This window comes from Musca domestica, unplaced genomic scaffold (genome assembly GCF_030504385.1).
Source record: "Musca domestica strain aabys unplaced genomic scaffold, Musca_domestica.polishedcontigs.V.1.1 19, whole genome shotgun sequence".
Lineage (NCBI taxonomy): Eukaryota > Metazoa > Arthropoda > Insecta > Diptera > Muscidae > Musca > Musca domestica.
In genome coordinates this window covers 11,832,383-11,845,217 of record NW_026712245.1, presented here as the reverse complement: position 1 = coordinate 11,845,217, position 12,835 = coordinate 11,832,383, and the positions used below count along the sequence as shown (strand labels likewise).

The 12,835-nt window shown below is 34.4% G+C and overlaps 1 protein-coding gene across 9 annotated transcripts in view; it reads left to right on the top strand.

The window, feature by feature from the left end:
- Positions 1–12,835, top strand: part of LOC101890034 (muscle-specific protein 300 kDa) — a 204,563-nt gene that overhangs the window by 124,485 nt on the left and 67,243 nt on the right. The gene's annotated exons all lie outside the window — the stretch shown is intronic.

Genomic DNA, 12,835 nt, shown 5'->3' with positions numbered 1-12,835 from the left:
ACTTCGATGCATCTTCATGGCCACAATTGTTCGTTTTGAGAGTAGAAATTGATTAGTGGAAACGATTAGTGATTAATATGTCTTTAACCATTTCAATGAAAGATTTCAATATTTCTCCAACTTAGATTTACATTTGTCGAAGTTGATTTTTTATACATAGAGTTGGGTTAATTTAGTTCATAGGTCAGTACACCAGTTCCCAAACGTATGAGTGATTTCATATATTTCATATCACTCATACGCAGAGTTTTTATACAAACGTCCCGATTCCACGGAACTTGATAAGGAACCAATTCTTTGGATCGAACTAGGTAGGCACAACTCTTCTTATAGAAGCGAAAGAGAAGTCTATGCCTATAAACGAAGTTATTCTGAAATGGCTAAAAAAAATCACAATATTCATCCCCCAACTTCACTTTAAGACATAAACACCTAACATAACTCCGACTGCAATAGTATAACTACGTAGCCTTTGTTCGGACCAACTTAAAGACGTCTTTGTCTGATGGTAGATTCACAGTTGTATGAAATGTTGACCCTTTGTGGCCGGCCACTACCAAAGGCAGGTGAATTTCGAGTCCTGCCGTTTGTTTAATGACATATACAGGGTAAGATAAAAAAACTGCAACAAAGTCAAACGCCATAATTTTTACATTTTTTTAAATTGTATTGAATGAAAGCAAAAGATGTCGAAAATAGCATCAAGTATTAGAATATTCTTAGATTTTTACGAATTATGGCCTTCAAACGGCCAATGAAACCGTCACACTCTGCCGAATGTTGATCTGTGGTATTATGGCCCATTCCCGGTGAAGATTGCTTTGGTATTTTTTAGTGCCAACCTTGCTTTCAGAAATAATCCGGACACAATAGTCCAACGGATTGGTGGATTTGTATTCGGAGATTTTAGTTTATTTACAAACTGCAGGACAACGAATGTTTTCTCATCGGAGAAAACCAAATTCGGCAGTTCGCCACTTTCGGCCAAGCGTAGCAACTCTTTAGCTCCTTTGAGTCTATTTTCTTTCTATTGCGGTGTAAGTTCTTGCACCTATTGGAATTTCAATTGGTGTTTTCAATATTTGCCGAATGGAATATTTTCCGAATGTTCAGCTCACGAGCCATTATCGGCCACTGCGACGCGGGTTTCGATCAAGTCGCTCTTTTAATTTTCGAACCATTTCAGCTGATGTTGCTATTTTCTTCCGTCCACTTCCTTGACGTCGGGCTACGCTGCTAGTATCACGGTAACGAGCGATGGTACGAGACACAAAATATTTATTCACAGTTTAATGCTGGAGTGCTCTAACGATAGCCACTTGTGTTGTTCCAGCCATATATGAAGAAATCACACTATCACGCTTGAAATCCATCACGAATATTTTTTTTCTGGAAAATTCTCAGCAATATGCTTTTGCACGCTTGTGAACAAAATAACAGTTTTTTCATCTCGCCCTGTACATTTAGAGGAATGTCGTCTTAATGTTCCTGTTCAATATTTTAATAAGAAATAATTTGCTTACTTTATTATTATTATTATCTATTTTTTTTTGAACTCAAAATGTTAATGATATTTTATCAGATAATGCTCAGAATTGTATTTTTAAAAATTTCTTATTCAAAATGCCTTATTGTATCAATTTTAAAAATGTGTTAATTCTGAATTTACATTCCACTTCAATACCTTGTAACCTTGTGTAATTATTCAGAATTACAAACTATGGCTGATAGTCATTCGAAAACTTGTTCATTGATGATGAGTGAATCACGCTTAAGTTTTTAAAGAAAAAACATTGCATCATATGTAGACTAGTTCCACGATCGCTTCCAGAATTTCCCCTCTTCTCCTTCCACAACCCATTTCAATTTCAGTCACGCGTGTCTACATTCATACATATGTTTGCAGCACAGAATCACTTCCATTTCAATGGGATTGTGTTGAAATCACAAAAGATGGGGAAAACATATGAAGACCATTTCCTTTGTTGCAAAAGAAAAAAAATATGGGGGAATACCCTAGAAAAAGTGTTGCATTTCAAAAATTAAAAAAAAAGATATTATATCTTTTGTATGCCAAAAACAGATGTTTTTCATTTCAATACTCTCCTAATGAAAAGTAAATATTATCATTGCGTTTGTCAGAACTGTCATCATAAATGGAAATTCAAGTTGTTTTAAGTGATTTGCAGGAAAGTACTTCACAGAGGCCACAACGTTTTCAAATGCTACAAAACGAGCAATTCTGGGTCAAACTGCATATTTGGGCTGCTGGATTTTCCTTATGTAAAACTTGACATCCTCCAAAAAAAGTTCAATTTTCATGAACTGATCGTTTTTGTAAGTGTATTTTTTTTCTCTGGGCGATCTGGCCTTCTTTTTTTTGGCAAACGTGTCTCCGACTCATTTTATTTGTCCATTATTTGTTTGATTTTTATTTTAGTTTTGTGTATTTTCCATTTGCGTTTTGTATGCACAGCAGAGCCATGCCAGATAAATAAATAAACAGATTCCGTTGATGGATGTGATGTCATTGCAGCCTAGCCGGTCAGCCTCTGGCTGGCTATTTGGCGTGTTAAAATACTATTTTTATATGAATTACTACATTGGAAATACTTGTTGAGAATATTGCGTTGTTCGAAGTCTGAGATAATAATAATTGTTTTTAATAATTGGCAAACAATCCTAGTAATCCTCGATCGATTGTTTATTTAATGTGTGTGTGTGCTTTTTAATAATTCTATCCACTTCACCACAACTCTATTCTCTCCATTCTCGAGTCAATTGACAATGACGCTGCTGAAAGTCAAATTCAATTTAGAAGTCTGTTCAACGCCAAACCTGCTAAAGTTTACTCTTGACATTGAAATGATTGAATATTAGCTTCGCTGCAAGCTAGCTACTAACCAGTTTTTTGTTGTTGTTGCACTGCATTCGATCGCACATCTTTTCCGCATAGATGGCTGGTGCCTCAAGTTTGCATATTTAAATTTGATTTATTTTTTTTTGCAAATTTTGTATGAATTGAGTTGCTATTAATTAACGTCAACTATTTGTTTAAGTTGAGATCACGACTTTTGCTGAACAATGGGGGGTTAACAAGGCCAATAAAAAGTCTATTATTTTGTATATGTCTCTATAATAACGAAGGGAAAGTGGCTGGTGAGAAGAAATCGAAAAAATATGTTTTAATATCGTGTCGAAGAACTTAAAGAAAATTTTGGAAATTTTCAGACCACATTTTCGAACAGACCAGACATTTAATATAAAATCGCTGTTGTTTTTGTCTGAAAATGTGATTAGGACCATAGCCTCAAACTTTATTCGGTTAGAATTTTTGGCTGAAAACTTCAAAATCGGGATGCACTTAATATGGATTTTACAGAGCTGTAGATCAGTATTGGAAATTGTTGCAGTGAGAACCCGTAATATAAAATTACAGCCGATTCGGTTGGTACCGAAATTCCAAGATTACCCTTTTCCTGAACTTGGAACCTTAAAGTCGAAGTCGACTTTTGCCTGTGGTACAAATTGCAAAATTTTCGGCCTTTGTCGGGCGACTTTTACCATTAATGCAAGCCAAAGCATATGCAGAGGTTTAATATGTTTTTAGTTTTACTGTTCTAATTTTATACCATACACCACAAGGTGGCCAGGGTATTGTAACAGGCAAAAGGAAACGAGATAGACCATAGTTCCTTTTGATTATCTGCATAGAATCACATTCTGAGTCGATTAATGCATGTCCGTCCGACTGTCCATGTATTTTTGTAAACAAAGCACAGGTCGCATTTATTACCCGATCCAGATTAAATTTTACACAAATCATTTGTTTGACCCAAGGACTAACCCTATTGAAATTGTAAATAATCGGTCAACATTTAGATATAGCTCTCATATATATCTTCATCCGATTTGCATTTTTATTGTGCACGAAACGTGTATTATCAGCCCAAACAATATGGAATCAAATTAGGCCTGAAAATAAGTATGCCAAATTTGATCGAAATCGGTTCAGATATATATATATATATATATATATATATATATATATATATATATATATATATATATATATATATATATATATATATTTTTTTTTTTTTTTTTTTTTTTTTTAACCTAAAAATATACCGAAACAGAAATGGCAAAGTTATAGAATAAAAATCCAATCGCGATATTTTCTCACGTTCTTAAATACAACTTAGAACAAACAGGGTATCCCTCATAATTTCACAATTGCCCTTGCCTATCGAACAACAAAACATTTGAAGCGGCACATTTAGATTTTCGCCTTGCACAATAACGAATTACACGAAATGGGGGCAAACGCAATGAGCTAGTTCTTCTTCGATTAGTAACGCAGTGCAGCTTCCCTCTCTCCCTCTATTTCTCTCCCACTCTCTCTCTGTTTAGTGAACACTACCATGATTAACAGAATAACGACAGCGGCGCCATAATCGCCATCGCGTTAATAACAGCAGCCGAAACGTAGAAAGTGTGAAATCATTTTCGAAGAAATTCATTCACATTTACCGGCAAAATGCAAATATCGCTGATATAAGTATCCGTATACATAGTATATGCAACAGTGTGTGTGTTGTGGTTGGGTGTGTGTGAGTGTGTTTGTATCTAATGGTTTCTACGATGTGCATAGTGTAAACAACAACAATAACAAATATTGTATCGAGTATATACAATTCATCATTTGAAATATTTTATCTGCAGCGAACAGTGAGGCAAAGCTCAAACACATACATATGTATGTGTGTGCCAAAGTTCTTAGACGACTAATAGACATGCATGTATGTGTGTGTGCATGTATTTGTTTACGACTAGCATTGAACAGTTGTACGGTACTACGTTTTTGTGGTCGAATTGGAGCCTATTGTTTGTCTTCTCTCTCTCTCCTCCTTCTTCCCCCAACTCACCCCCTCGCCCATCTTTTAGTTTGCCGACATTCCCCCAGCTAACAAATCAAACACATGTTTGGTTTGCATTCGATTCGTTGCTATGTTTTTTTTTTGTTCTTGGCATTGTTGTTGTCTATGAGGTATTCTCACGTTATTTGTATTTGAATGACGAAAAAAAAAAAAAAAAACGCAAACTAAACTTTTTCAATGTTTTTGGTTTTGTTTTTTTTTTGTGTTTAGTTTTTTTGCTATTAAAGGCAATGAGGTAATCACATAATTATAAATTATTTTTAAACAAATTTTTCTCGCAGAAAAGAGTTGTTTTATTATTTTTTATTGTTTTTATTTATTACTTCTGGTTTCACTTGTTTTTACTGCAAGAGAGCTAGAGAGAGGAGGGGCTAGAGAGAGACTTAATGCCTCATACATGCTGTTTACTGTTCATGCCAGTATATCAACTTTGGCGATTTTGGAGGGATTTTGGCAGCTTTCTTTCCTTAGCATTTCTAGAACCCAAAAAGTAGCCTGCAAAGAAATCAATTTCACTTTTATCTGTGAGATTTTATGCACTTTTCTGCAAAAATTTGTCAACAAAGATTAAGGCCGGAATGTGTGTGTTAATGCATTGGCTCAAGGGGAGCGTATGATTTATGACCCAACAGGTCGTTACTCATACGCCAAGTGCATACGCATTACATCATTAATTTAAAAATGGATGGTAGAGTACAGGGTGAGATAAAAAACTGCATCAAAGTCAAACGTCATAATTTTTACATTTTTTTATTTGTTGTTGCAAAATGGTCAGGCTTAATCCTTCTATAGTTGTTTTTATAAAAACAACGTTTGTTTATTAGTGGAGAACGAAGCGCTTGCTTGAGGTGATCGACACTTTCGTATTTTTTAGTGCCAACCTTGCTTTCCAAAATTCTCCCGACACAATAGTCCAACGGATTGGTATCCGGAGATTTTGGTGGCCATTGTGCGCTGGGAATGAAGCGAGGAACATCATTTTGTAACCATTCGTGGTGGCGCGTGTTGAATGCGATGGTGCTAAGTCCTGTTGGAATGTTCAAGGTCTGTGGCCAAAGTGTTTGCGTGCCCGTGGCTTTAATACACCCTCCTGAATATTTGGCGATAATATTCGGCATTTATTCTGATTAATACGAGCGGAGAGCGATCATCGGCTGTTATAGCGGCCCACACCATCACCATGACCGCCGCTTGAGTTCTGGTGGCCAACCGAAGGTACACATTTTCAGCTGACCTCTGTGGAAAGTGAACACGATAATTTTGTTTGTTTACAAACTGCTGGACATGGAATGTTTTCTCATCGGAGAAACTTGCAAATTAACCATTTCGGCCAAGCGAAGAAACTCTTAAGCTCTTTTGATCTGTTTGGAATTTCAATGGCTTTACCCCGAGTTCATTTTTCAATATTTGCCGAATGGAATATTGCGATATGTTCAGCTCACGACCCATTTTTCGGCCACGCTTGAATTCCATCACTATCACGCTTGAATTCCATCACGAATAACTTTTTTCCCGAAAATTCTCACCAAAATGCTTTTGTACGCTTGTAAACAATATAATCAGCTGTCACGGGAATAATTTTAACAGCTGTCGGACGAGTGGCTTAGAAATGACAGCAGTCCAAAATTGGTTGCAGTTTTTTTCATCTCACCCTGTATATACTTTATGGGTTCTAAAACGCTTATTTCCAGGATTTTTTTTGTTGATTTGACAGCATTTTCATAAAATCCTATTTAATCTGTTTATGTGTGAAACAAAATATTGAACACATACTTGGAACCCTTGGTCCTATGCATATAAGCGGTCATTGGAAACAAAAAACCCTTTGAAACCTAATACGAGACCTGGTATTTCCACCCGAGAACCAACGAATATAAACTTTTCAGTGAAATCATAATTAAAGAATATCTTCGAATTGAAAAACAGTTTGTTTTTATAATTTACAATAATTATTTTGCCCAAAAGTGTTAACAAAAAATATAATAATTTGCTCATTCCTATTTATGTCCCCATATATGGTGTGCATACACCAAAACTTTATAATTGCGAAAAACAACAAAACAAATTTTTGATTGCAGATTAATTTTTGAACTCCCCCAACTCCTATTCCCATTCCATTGTACGTGCAATGCATATTGAGGATCGCTTGTTTGTTTCAGTTTAATTAAAGTAGTTTCACTTTTTAGCAATGAATCATAACATTGACATCACTGATGATGATGATGTAGCAGTTCAACTATTGAGAGAGCAGAGACCGGCTACGAAATTCACCACGGAGCTTTTGAACAAATTCAAATTCTCCGTCGTCTCCCTCTCATCGCCGTTTTGAGAATTACCGGCATTTTTTCTTATCGTTAATATTATTTTTTTTTTTGTGGTAAATTGCATTCTTATCTAAAGAACTGATAAATGTTGGTGGACTTCCTGGGCGACAACACGTTTTCCATTACTCAATAGAAACTTGAAGATCTTTTCGAAAAAAGTGTTGTTTGCCGGTGTCTATATAATATTGCATATATACAGAGATTTGTAGACATGTATATATTATTGATAAATAAACTTAATGCAGCAATTGCAATGAGAGACAACACCTCGGAAGATTGTCGTCAATGTGGCTATTGCTTCTACTTTGAAAAAATCACCAAAATATTAATTAATTAATTCATTCTGGCCTTAAATGTTACAAATGTTAGTATTTTCTTTGCCTGAAACATCTGCAAAGAAAATATTCTGGTTAAGTGAGGTTTTATATGACTTATTGCACCCAAGTCCCGATCTAATTTCATGAAAACAAAATTATTGTTCTTAATTTCAAGAAATGACTCGTCTTTTGTCCGAAAACAACAACAAAAAACGTCTAAATTTAAATGCTTTCATTTCATCTCAAACCGAAAATATTCTACTGCCGATAAATCTCGTTAATTCCATGACTAGCGTTAAACCTGTCATTTGCATGATTCCGTTTTTTTAATTCTATAAAAAATAAATAAACAAATAAACCACCAAAAAAATAACAAAGAAAAGAAAAAAAAACGTCAACACAGCTCGCTAATGGAGGCAACACATCACATTTATAACCCATTCGAGAGCGAATGAGAGCAAAGTTTATAAGTCTCTGTGTGTGTGTGTGTGTTTGGTATGTTGTTAGTTCTCTTTAAGATTTCCAACAAAAGCTCTCTGCTGATTGTGGTGAATTTCTTGTTTCTTAGCGAGTGTATGGTTGGTTGTTGTTTGCTGTTGGTGTTAGCTTAACACATTTCAAGTTATTTTTTTGCCAAAAAAAAATGTATGCGATCGTTATTTCCGTACTTTTTGCTGGCTGCCGCATTCAGTGTTAATATAGTCTTAGAGATAAGCAGACGTGTTTTTACTGGATGGCTGGAAATTGAAAGAAAGCAAGAAATAAAGAATTCATACAACACGCATAGTTGAGAAAAAAGAAGAAAAAGAAGAAGCGATTGAATAATTTTTTTTCCGTTTCGTTGAAAGAGGAACAATTTCTAAAAGTATTTCTACAAATACAAAATTGTGTGAAAAAGAACAATAATAGAAAGATAAAAAAGTAGAGAGAGATTTTTTGTCGTTATCCAAAGTGCGTGATAAAAACGGCAGCAGCGCGGAAGGCAAGCAAGGACGAAACGCAGGCTTGCCAAAATTTTGGAAGCATTTCTGTTACGAAAACCACAAGTATAAAATCTTTGACCTTTTTGTCTGGCTAATCTTTTCACTTAACTTTCTTTTTGCCACCGGCTCTACTCACACAGACACAGAGAACGCAAGCAAGGAGAAAAGACAAACGCAAAAAAAGGAGTAGCAGGAGGAGGAGGAGCAAGGATTTTAATCCTTAACAACGGCTGTGATATCAATCATACTTGCCTGCTTTGTGGATTACCAAGGCGTATGATTGATTTTAGTTTTTACAAAACCAACAACAACTGTCTTACGTTAGAGGCAAACTTGTAGCTTTTCCATTGGCTATAAAACCCGGGCACACTCCAGCCTTTTATTTGTTTAAAAGAAGGTTGAGTAGTTGTGCTGAAACTGAAGCTGAGCTATTCCCAACAACTCAGGCGTCTCCATTTCAATCACACGCACACACACAACCTACGCTTTTGTTGTAAAATCCTTATCGTAAGGAATTTATCAAGCCAAAAGACGTCTACAGAAAAAGGTGGGTCTTCGCTAAGCGGCGTGTAAAAAATGTCACAATACAAAAAAGCACAAAAACAAGCCATGAACCTGGCTTTCTAGAAACTCATCACATTAAGTCATCTTCTATTCTGTTCTCTTGCTCGTTTCGTGAATATCGAGTCTGACTTCATTTAATATTTAAAATTCGTTCACCAGAAACACTAACGGCAGCAGTCGGCAGGCAGGCAGTCAGTCAGGCTCCGAAAACCACACACAAACCAACGGCAGCTATGTTAACAGCAGCAAGCGATTAGCAAAACGAGTTGAAAACTAAATGCAAAAGCCAAACTCTACATGGCCATTTATTTGAGAGGTCGGTCATTTACTTTCGGGCAATGCCAGAGAAAATATGTTTAGCATTAATGCTAAATGAAACGAAAGCAATTCGCTTTTGTTGTTTGCCCTTTTTTCTTTGCATTTTTCTGAAAGAAAATTCTTAAATCCATAGCCCCCCCTCTCTCTTTATCGTATGGTTGCTCAAAAGAGTTTTGTGAATTTTGGTTTCTTTCGAAGCTGCTCGACTGTCGCCTGCCTAGTCGTAAGTCAAATAACACCACAATTGACCTAAATTTCGTGCCGCAGATATATTTTTTTCGGCATTTCTTTTTGCCGTTTAGGTGCCATTCACTTACAAAATAACAACGGGCCGAGATTTGGTTGCCTGGCAGTGCTTTTAGCTGTGTAGCTGTCGGTCGCCGTGGATGTCTGTCTGTCGGTCTGTCTGTCTGATTGGTTAGTTGGCTCTATGCAAATTGTGCTGCGCAAGAAGAAAAGTCATGAAACCAACCAAAAATGTTTATGGACAAATTAAACCACTTCACCACTATCGTGAATGGAGGAGTTGCATTAATCCCAAAAACTCTCCTTCAGAATTCCCAACCACTCCAAACAAACTTTCTTTGCCAATAATCTGTTTACAATGCAATGCAATTTATCAAACATTTTTAATGAACCTTTCCTTTCGTTTCGTATTTTGGATTCGACTAATGGTTAATAGTCGAACGGCTTGAGCACCAGCTGTAGCTTAAACGTTAGCAAGAAACATGCTAATAAATCCTTTAGATTTTTTTTTTTTAATTTTTTAATAACATGAAAACTGCTGTTTATGGCCTCTTGTGAAAGTGAAATTAAAATCTAATTTATTTTTCGATCATAAAAATGTCAAAAGTAAAAAATGAAAATACGCAAAAGACAATGAGAAACAAAAACTTTAAAAAATTTCTGCATTTATGCATTTGTAAATATATATTACTTTTTCCGCATAGACATTCGATATTTTAGCAAATTGTCATGCAAGGACATATTTTAATTTTTTTTTTTTTTTTTTTGTGACAAATAATGACAGCAAAATGATCGCACTTCACTCACTTTGAACATGTTTATCCGTTTTCACTTTGAAGGTTTCGAATTTCAAACATTTATTTTGAATTTTAAAATTTTTTCTAAATACTCAAAGAGGAAACATTAAACACCCATGCAAATAGTTTGTCTACATTTTTTTTTTTTTTTTTTTGGAAAACAAAAATTGTCATAAATCTTCACAAAGTATTAACATAAATATTCAATAATGTTAATCTTTTTTAATTTCAAACTTTTCTTTCCCGCATAGCGTACCCATGCATGCTTTCTTAGATAGATGGAAATGTGTGAAGAGATTTTACGTTGTTCTATTGTTATTATTTTGACTTGTGTATATGTGTGTGTGTGTTGTTTGTATTATTAGAATTTTAGAAAAGAATACAAATAACAATGGACTTTTGGCCATATTCCAATTGGAATCATTTCTTCATAGCAAAATTTTGTTTCATATTTGGCTAATCGCATTGTGGTGGCCTCAAGACGAACACACGTCACAAGACATCATCGGCAACGTGACATTATTTTCTTTTTTCTAACATATATTGCTGCACGGGAATGCCATAAATTAATTTCACTTCTTCTGGATTTTTTTTTTATAAAAATTCATTTGTATTTATTTACATTTCGAATGGCATCTCCAAACAAGGTGTGCCGGTCAGTCAGTTAGTCAGTCAATTAGTGATAAAGTAAACGCAGCAATAATGAAGGAGAATATAAGAGAATCAAATGATGTTCGATGATGACTCTTGCCTTTCAAAATTTTTAATATTTAAAACATTTAATTGTTCTGCCCAGTTGATTCATGGCGAACAGCAAAAACAACAACAAATACCATGGAAGAATTTGCATTTGTTTTTTTTTGTTTTGTTTATTTCAATTGATGAATTCTATTGAAGCGTAACGTCGTTTTTGTCTAGTAACGCCTTTCGGATATATTTGTAGAAATGACGTCACTTCTAAAATTGAGAAAAAACATTTGTTTTTGTACCGAAAACTGTACGCTGCTGTTGTGTGCTTTTATTATATTTTCTAATTTAACAATTCTTATGCGACGCATATCAAAATAAAAACACAACAGAGAAGAAAAATTAAAATAAAAACCGAAAATGATCTAAAAATAATCAGAAAAGCAGATCGCACACACTCAAACACACACTCGCACAAAATTAGTGCCAGTTAATGTCGAGACATGGCGTTTTGAAAATGAGGCCGGCAATAGTGTTTTTTTTTTTTTTTTTTGTATGTGATATTTTCCCAAAGAAATTCGGAGATTCTAAAACAATTTTCAATGAAATCGAGAGAAAGAGAAAATAATAGAATTTGATTTTTTTTTTCAAAATTGATTGAAAAATTGTTTCAATATTTTAATCAAATGTTTATATGAAAATATTGAAATAATGAATGAAGTATGATTATTTCTTTTCGGACAACATTTAAAGAAAACAATTTTTTTAATTTTATTTGCAATTTGTAGCTGGTTTAGCGGCCTTTGTTTATGAAATTCGAAACAAGCGAATTCGAGGGAATTTACATCCTTTCTGTTGTTTACATAAAATTATTTGAAAAATTCAAAACAAAATTCGAATTAGCTTGTTTCGAATTTCACAAACAAAGGCTGTTATTTGACCAAGGCCGCTAAAAAAGCTAGAAAATGCAAATGAATATAAAAATCATTTTCTTTAACTTAGTATAAGGAGAAATAATCATACTTTAATTTATTATTTCAATATCTTCAAATAAAAATTATATTTAAATATTGAAAGAGATTTAAAAACATGGATACATGTATACGCAGCCTGAATAAAAACGTATATTGGGGAATACCATTCGAGATAGCAAATGTACACTTCTTGCATTGCTCGATAATACTAGCTGCAAATTACCGGCCTAGACAATTTTCCAGTTCGGCTTCGCCCTTTGACTTAGAAAGGAGCTATTTTTAATTGAGAAGTTATGATTCTCTGTATGTTAATCAAAAAATCTGAGAGAAACATATTTTCCTCAAAGTAATTTTCACTTTTCTTTTGAATTGCTAGATAATGGTTGTATGTAGTCATTGTTTATTGAAAACCATGAAAATATTTATAAACATTAAGAAAAGAGTGGACATGCTGACAGCTCTCTTCTTCTCCTCAATAGCTGAGTAAATCATTTTCATAGATTATTTTTGAGTTATTGTTTTTATAATAAAAAATCTACTCTCTTTCTCTCTTAGAGAATTAATTTAGCACCCCAAGAAGACAGAGTCTCTTTGCCCGATCTTTAAGGGTTGATTAGTTTAAAAGTTTGAGTGTAAAGAGGGAGAAATTATTTTCTCTTTATGCTAGGGGATCTTCTCTATTGGA